General features: G+C 43.5%; 2 protein-coding genes across 4 annotated transcripts in view; one reads left to right on the forward strand and one right to left on the reverse strand.

Moving 5' to 3' along the window:
- The window catches only part of vasnb (vasorin b), a 24,525-nt gene extending 20,238 nt beyond the window's left edge, over positions 1–4,287 (reverse strand). Inside the window, exon 1 of the mRNA XM_027009130.3 lies at positions 3,848–4,287. The gene's annotated coding sequence lies outside the window, so the exon portion shown is untranslated. The remainder of the gene's footprint in view (positions 1–3,847) is intronic.
- coro7 (coronin 7) overlaps positions 1–7,500 on the forward strand; it is a 105,583-nt gene that overhangs the window by 72,650 nt on the left and 25,433 nt on the right. The window lies entirely within an intron of this gene.

Here is a 7,500-nt window from a genome sequence, read left to right on the forward strand (position 1 = left end):
AACCCAAACACAGATAATGTCTGCTTCCTTCTACAATCCAGACTGTGCTACATTAAACAACACAAAGGTAGCACTGACTTCCAGCTTATCTCCTAATCAGGGTTTTGAGTGAAGTGAGAATGTTGCTTTTGCTGACTTGTTTGACTTCGTATTAGTCATTAACAGCGGGCAGTTAAGTATTTGACCTTGTGTGGAGTGGAAGTCTGCGGTCGAGCACGGTTTGGAGCACGACTGCCTCAGAGCTGCGCTCAGCCCTCTCTGCTCCGGGCGTCCTTCCCCAATTACAACTCAGGCAGGAGGTAATTACCAGGCTTAGATTAAAAGTCGTTTTTCTTTTTTTACGGCTTGGCTGAAACACTGCAATTTGCGGTGGCTTTCAGGAATATGTGCACTCTCACTCCACTCTTCCTCTCTCCCTCTCTCGCTTCCATACAGGAAATTAACTAGTGGATGAACGGGCATTTGTCAGATTTTTATTGCGTATTCGAAGTGTTCTATATGGAGAGAGAGAGAGAGAGAGACGGAGTGTCCGATCTGCTAAAGGAGAGTTTACGTCTGCTCCACGTCTGCTCTCTAGAGAAGGTGGCTGAGACGCGAGTGATTTGGAGTTTATCTTCTAGCTGAGAAGCTCATGGTCACTGCGTATGCATACGAGTGTGTGTGTATTTACTCAGACTTCTTTTGAAGTGGTTATTCTGAACGCCTCATTTGGCCTCATCTGTCAAGCTCTTCTTCAGTTTGCCTCGGCAGGGATCAAGCCTTCGGTTCGCCTGCACACACTGCTTGGTCAGAATGGCTTTGTGGGCCTTTGAAGACAGGGCCTTGATTTAAGGGCACCTCCTAGAAATGTTGAGGGACAGTGAGGCTTGGACACCTGGGGAAGCACCTGACTGTGCTTACAAGGCTTTTATTCAAAAGGCTTTGAACTTCACCACACCATTAACCATGGCTCAAACTAACTTACCTTGCTATAGCTACCCAAGGGATGTGCAGACTTGGCAAAGCCGTGTAATTAATGTTTCCCTGGCTTGTTCTGATGTTCCTCCACTAGTCACTCTGAGACAGATAAACACACTTTCCTGATGTCTCTGTGCCCTCAGCTGGACTTCTCGCCCTCCCCACCTTTACCTCTATGCCTGACCTTTAACCCAGATCCTATAAATGGTATAAGATAGAAAAGCTAGTGTGTGTGTGTGTGTGTGTGTGTGTGTGTGTGTGTATGCATGTGTGCATATGACTCTGGATGCTCGGTATGTTCCTGTAGTCATGTGTATGTGTGTGTCAGAGAAAAAGAGTAAAACTAATGAATGCTCAAGCAATAATGACCTTTATCACTATTTAGTTTGCAAGCAAGTTGTGTCTTTCCTGAAGAAGACCAAGACCAGCACCTGGTGTACCAAGTCTAGGAATCAGGAGTTAGACAGTAACATCAAAAGAAGTGACAGAGAGTCACTTATCTAGAAGGCATTTCAATAACACCACTGTGAAGTAGAAACATTAGATGCAGGCACAGGACCACAACACAGCCTTTTAAGATCATCCTCGTGTGCAAATGTGCGTGCAAGCGTGCGTGTGTGTGTGTGTGTGTGTGTCTGTGTGTGTGTGACTGTGTGCTTGCATGCATGCATGCGTGTGTGTGTGTTTTGGTGTGTGTGTGTATGTTTGAACAGTCTGTTTAGCAGAAGCCCCTGGTGCTGTTCTTCTGTTTGAATGATGGTGTTTGGACAAGGCAGTGGACAGAAACCAGTTGGATATTATTCTGACGCTACATCAGCTACAGGGCAAACTGGCAGTGAAAGCTAGGAGTGCCACGTGCACTGCTCACTCTGCTTTTCATCTCCTTGACAGAATGTGGTTTGGAAATAGTAATGCTGGCAACAGCAGAAGGTAGCATATTATAATACTTAAATTATAAATATTTAAATATTTAAATCTGGCTGTGGTATTTGTACAATGGAGGTCTAGCAAAATTTATGTGCATTTAGGCAGTTTAAATCTGTGTGTTTAACTCTGGGTGTATGACTCTGTGTGTTTGACTCTGGGTGTATGACTGTGTATTTTTAAGTTAGCATTTTAAGAGCACCCACTTCCTGCACTGACTAGCAGGTCTTTTATGCAGGGTCATAGCAGAGACTCAGGATTGGTGATGGAATGTGTGTTTGTTAATACTTATTTCAGGTCAAGATTAAACGTACACTCTACATGGTGTACAAAATGCCCTGGGAGCCCCAGTGCCCACATTTGTGTTACGCCAAGCATCCACCCAGCTACCTCCTACCAGATTCCTCTACCCATCTCTCGGACACAGACTCAAGAATATTTGCTTTCTCTCCCATCCCTTCTTTTTCTCCCCTTACAATGTCTTTTTGTCTCTTTTTATCAATTCTTTTTCTCTCTGTCTTTCTTTCTCCCCGAGCATCTTTGCATAACATGCAAACACTACTCATGCTACTCAATTGGAGTATTCAAGAACATCAATATATAAACACTTTTAAAGCAGAAACTCCTAACAGCCACATCATAATGTGTATTCTGTAGACAGACCGGCTATCGCAAAAATGATTCCTTATTATAAGCCAGTGCTGCTGACGTCCAAAAGAAAGTTCATAGTCTATACTAAAGCTTTTTAGTGCACAAACTAGTCTTCTCTATAAACAGCAACGATGGAGATGAATGCGGGCTTTCTGTGGCGCGTTTGCAGGGGTTAATTATGGGTTCCTCTGTAGGCACGCTCCATCTGTCTTGCTCCGAGGACACATTAGGCGATTTTCCGAAAAGCCTCATCCCGATCTGTCTTAGTTAGATTTTGTTTAGAAGTCCTGTGCCGACTGTTAACTCTGCTGTTTTAAACAGAATGTATTGAGCAGAGATGTGTTCGACAATATTTGATATTATTTAGTTATATAAGGGGAATGTAAAAAATAAGTGCAGAAAAGTTGAAATGTAACTTCATCATATGTTGTAAAGATAACATTTTAGTATAACGATATGGTCAGATCAGGTCGCTCCTTCGCCAGTATTTCTCTCCGCATTCATTAAAGAACCAACCTGTGTGGTGTATTACGTTTATGAGAGGAGTCTGTCCTTGTCTCCACAAACCGGTAAGTAAATTCCTGCGGTGTTGTTTTGCCTGAAAGAGGAAAATTCTGATACTCTGCTCCAATAAACAAAAAGATCGGTTGTCCCGAAATAATAACAGCTAATCTCCATTATGATGCGTGTACCTAAACGGATTTGCTTCTACCTTTGAACTCGTGTTGAGTAAGCGCAATCAAACCCTTTTCTCCATCGTTTTGTTTGCTGATTTTGTTTCTCCACTGTGGACGTTTGGTGTGGGTCGCTCGTTCACACCGGGCGAAACACTGCTGTGTTTTGCCCTGTGGTCAAACACTTCTTTCTAGATTTCCTATGACAGACGCTTTTCCAAGTTTTGGGCACACGCGCGCAGTTGCAGCTGCAGAACTTACAGTTTTGCTCGCAGCGATTACAGTAACAGATTCCGTAGGCGCGCGGACAGGAATACACTACTGCACCAGCTACAAATACGGGATTACTGTAGATCCCCATGAAATGCAAGACACATTCTGTACTCGTGCCAAACTGCTTCGGTTTATTTTCAACAATTCATTTCGTATTTGTTCATACGAGATGATCATTTTGATCAGTGCATTAAATAATGTCATTTTTATTTCCAGGTGTTTAATCTTAAATGTGTCTGCATGCTTTTCATGGGTGAAATAAGATAAAACATAGCATACAAATCTCGTTCCATTGTGGACGAAAATGCACACAATACACTTTGTAGATACTGCATTTTGTTGTCTTAAAGTAATCTAATTCAACTCACCCAGCGAATTAATGTGGTACCCCAGAACTCCGAAGTTGTATTCTAGCAGTTTTTTTATCCACAGACTCAACCACCGAAGAAAATCCTTTAGGCTGTTTCACGGACGTCTTGCGAAACTTCGACGCTTCTGGAATGTCACATTTATAAATGTGACATGTACTCCCGGCTCCCTTGTACGTAGTGAAGTGGTCCACGTAGGTCACTGTCCTGTGAGGTCTCGATTCCCGTGCCGACCCCTCACTATAGGGCTTTATCGGCGCGCTGCAGCCGAGCTAAAACGGGCGGGGCGACCGGAGCGAGACGGAGCTGGGAGCGCACCAAGATCGCGGGTGCCCCGTTTGCGGATTGGGTAGCGCGCAAGCACACCTTGATGTACAAAAGGGCCGGCGACATACTTCAAGCGTTCTTCCGTTTGTTTCAGTTGTATTTCTAACTCGCCGAACCGGTAGGTGTAGGCATGCACCGACAGTGCTTACGATACAGAGTACTTGGCTGGTTATGAAACCTTTTATTTATTTATTTTTGCACACGGGGAACTTGACTAAACTCAACATTCGTGATCTAAACCACAAAAATAAAGATAGATCTGTTGCCATGTGTTCATATGATGAGTTATTTCAAGTTAAGGGACTTTTTTTTTTTTTTTGCTTCACTGAAAACCTTTCCGTGCTTATGAATTGTATTTAGGGAGTTGTGTACCCTAAAGTGAGTTCTGAAAAGTGTTTCTTGGTTATAGTGGCAGTTTAAGAAAATGAGACACACTCTCCACATGTAATGATGGCTGTCACTGTCTGCAGGCTGTGTTATGTATTTCAGTTGGCTGTACTCTCACTAATTAGATCTTTGTGTGAGGATTATGAAATCATAACTGTGCGTTTGTCTGGGTAGAGCTGTTCATCCTTTCAACTTTATGTTAACCTCAGGATGCTCATGAAAGGATTCTTAGTTTATTTATTTATTGCATATTTAGATATTTCTTTTTTCTTTAGTCATTGTCATTAGTCACTCACACTGTTGATGCACACAGGCTACACATCTGTAACACATTTCACAAAAGTACAGGAATAAAGAAAAGATTTCGTGCATGTTAAGTGTGACCCAGATGCTGCCCATGATCGAGGCTGCAGCTGAACGGTACACCTTCACCGAGAACTAATCATCACAAGTAGTCATCACAAAAACCAAAACCCTCACTTAATCTCTCTCTCTCTCTCTCTCTCTCTCTCTCTCTCTCTTCTCTCTCTCTCTCTCTCTCTCTCTCTCTGTCTCTCTCTCTCTCTCTCTCTCTCTCTCTCTCTCTCTCTCTCTCTCTCTCTCTCTCTCTCTCTCTCTGTCTCTCTCTCTCTCTCTCTCTCTGTCTCTCTCTCTCTCACCTACCCTCTTTTGTGTCTCCCTTTTCACCCTCTCGTCTTTCTCCCCTCTCTGTCTCTCTCTCTCTCTCTCTCTCTCTCTCTCTCTCTTCTCTCTCTCTCTGTCTCTCTCTCTGTCTCTCTCTCTCTCTCTCTCTCTCTCTGTCTCTCTCTCTCTCTCTCTCTCTCTGTCTCTCTCTCTCTCTCTCTCTCTCTCTCTCCTCTCTCTCTCTCTCTCTGTCTCTCTCTCTCTCTCTCTCTCTCTCTCTCTCTCTCTCTCTCTCTCTGTCTCTCTCTCTCTCTCTCTCTCTCTCTCTCTCTCTGTCTCTCTCTCTCTCTCTCTCTCTCTCTCTCTCTCTCTCTCACCTACCCTCTTTTGTGTCTCCCTTTTCACCCTCTCGTCTTTCTCCCCTCTCTGTCTCTGTCACCCGTCTGAAGAGCCAAGCATATTACTCAATCACCAATTTTGAGTTTTTTTGTTTTTTTTTGTTCCCTCTGAAAGTAAAGATTTTTCTTTCTGAGTTTAGGGAAGTGGTGAAGGGAGATGGCGTGGCCTAAAACAAACAGGCCTTTTCTCTTATTCCTCGCCACTGCTCCCGCGCTGTTGTGTGCGTTCTAGTATGTGACCACTGCTTTGGTTTTTAAACATCCACCTAGCTTTGTCATCATGCTCTTCTGCGTATGCATGGTTCAAACAAATAAGACGGCCTATCCCCACGCGCAGGTCGCTCCGTTCCGCTCCACATGTGTAACGGAACGCTCGGGAGAAATAATTCCGTCCTGCCTCGTTCTCACCTCATCTGCGCTGCTACTTCTCCGTGCGGGGTGTGGTGAGCTGGTGTGTAAACAGTAAGGCCGCCCTGGGATTCAGCCAAGTATGTAGCGGCCGAGTTGGGGAGGGGGCCAGTTGGGTAAATTAGTCGGTGTAATAGCTCTGCTTAGTGTGCCGTCAGTGTGCTGCTTCCCCCAATCATCGGAGCCCTGTAAAAGATGGCGCGAAGGAATTCACCTGGCAACTAATGCTGCCCTGGGGAACCCGTAAAACAGGACAGCTATACTTTGATTTCTTTCATTTGTCCACGTGTTCTTCCATTTGTTCTTTCTTTCTTCCGTTCTGACCAGCTTTCTTCAGTCAGCCACTAGAAGTCCAACTTACGTTTAATAAACCTACTTTTTTGGAATCAGCCTGAAAGTGCATATTTTTATGTTAAGCTACTTTTCATATATGTCCAGTGATGTTAGACTTTTGTTATTAATAGGAGTACCAGAACTTCATTACATTTTCTTGGCATCAGGGGACTCATCATTATAGTGCCAAATGAGGTTGGGCTTAAAGAGCAAGTAAAAACTATGTATTTGGCCCAGGTGCTGGAGCTCTCTCGCACCACTGCTGACACTCACAAATAGCAAAGGAATATTTATAGAATGTGTTGTGATGATGAAGTTTCCACCTGGCCTTTATTGCTCACAGTTACTCAGTTACTGGCGACTAATGGTTGGATTTCTTTAGCTTAGAGCAATATGACAGACATGAAGCAGCAGTAGATGTGGAATTTAATTATCCAAGGGTAAACAGACTACCAGTGGAGGTGACACAACAACCACTTCTTTAGGAACTGGGAAGATTCATTGCACATGACATTGCTTGTGCAGGATTCTTCCATTAAACGGGCTTGTGAAGAAATCAGTGCGTAGCACATCATCACACGTACTACAGGTACCCAGCATGCACCGAAAACACGTTTAAAGAGATGCAAGAAAATGAAGAGAGTGTCCTTAGGATGAGAGTAAAGGTATAAAAGAAAAATAAACTCACAAGGAGAAAATGCAGGGATACAGGGCTTAAGAGTGGGCTTGATGCTGGCTGTGAGTGGTGTTATTGTGGTTTGGGTGGAGAAGGAAGTGTGTTCACGTGCTTACAGAGAGGAAGAGTAACGATTAAGAGAAAAGGGGAGGATGTATAGGAGTCCCTCACTCTGCTCCCATGAGCTTTGTTTTTTTGAGAGTTCTTACCCATACATTTCCCTGTCACACTCTCACCCTCTACCTTTACATGTTAGGTTTCATGTCAGTAGGGGGCAATATTGAAATACTGCTATAATGCGATATTGCTATAATGAAATACTGCTATAATTCAATACTGCTATAATGCAATATTGCTATAATGAAATACTGCTATAATTCAATACTGCTATAATGAAATACTGCTATAATGCAGAAATACGTGGCTCTGCCTTTAGTCCTGTGCTCTTCTCAATCTTGCCAGTGCATAACATCTTCAGCTCTTATTTGTCCTTCAGATAA

This window comes from Electrophorus electricus, chromosome 3 (genome assembly GCF_041902795.1).
Source record: "Electrophorus electricus isolate QZ-2024a chromosome 3, ASM4190279v1, whole genome shotgun sequence".
In the NCBI taxonomy this organism is placed as follows: domain Eukaryota; kingdom Metazoa; phylum Chordata; class Actinopteri; order Gymnotiformes; family Gymnotidae; genus Electrophorus; species Electrophorus electricus.